The sequence below is a fragment of the Brassica napus genome, chromosome C2, assembly GCF_020379485.1.
Source record: "Brassica napus cultivar Da-Ae chromosome C2, Da-Ae, whole genome shotgun sequence".
NCBI classification, from domain to species: Eukaryota; Viridiplantae; Streptophyta; class Magnoliopsida; order Brassicales; family Brassicaceae; genus Brassica; species Brassica napus.
In genome coordinates, this window is record NC_063445.1 from 3,629,389 (window position 1) to 3,630,117 (window position 729).

The following is a 729-nucleotide window of genomic DNA, read 5'->3' on the forward strand; positions in this document are numbered from 1 at the left end:
GTATAATTGGGCTTCAATTGGTTTTAATATTAGATAAGATTTTGTGGTTTGGATCAAGGCTCAATTTGTTTTATCTACGAGTGGGTGGTTTAGAAGGGGGAAAATTATGGAAAGTGCATATGGACAATTGGACATCATGTAATACAAAATAATGGAGATAAGCTAAGAAAGTATTAACAGCAATATCAATATTAACTATCTGCATCACAAGTTAACAGCAGTTAATATAAAACACCACCGCAAGAAACAAAAAGGTAGTGTACATTTCTACTTGCGGAGGAAAATTATACCAATAATACTTTAAAGCATAATGGGAAAGAAATTACAGAAGCACCAGTGGTCTAGTGGTAGAATAGTACCCTGCCACGGTACAGACCCGGGTTCGATTCCCGGCTGGTGCACGTATTCTTTTTGCTTGCTTTAAACTTTTGAAGAGATGAAAGATTTAGGATCAATATCATTTTATTACTTGCTGCAAAAAATTTATTATTTGTATGCGCTAGATTAGAATATCTTACTCAACTAAGATTAATCACATTCTCTCAAGTCAATGCTTTAACAAGAAATCAACAGCATAATGGACCGTCTACTTGTTTTCACTCTTATCTTTGTTCTACATAACACATCTTGTTCTCGTTTTAGACCACTCGCACGAGTTACTTGATGTGATTTTGTTGTTGAGAATTTTCGTTTTTAGCGTTCTCCTTGAAGCTCGGCCAACAAGAAAAC

General features: G+C 35.0%; 1 non-coding gene across 1 annotated transcript; it reads left to right on the forward strand.

Annotated features, from left to right (window-relative positions):
- Nucleotides 1–330: 330 nt before the first annotated feature.
- Nucleotides 331–401, forward strand: TRNAG-GCC. Its single transcript has one exon. It is a non-coding gene; the product is annotated as a tRNA-Gly (tRNA).
- The last annotated feature ends 328 nt before the right edge of the window (nt 402–729 follow it).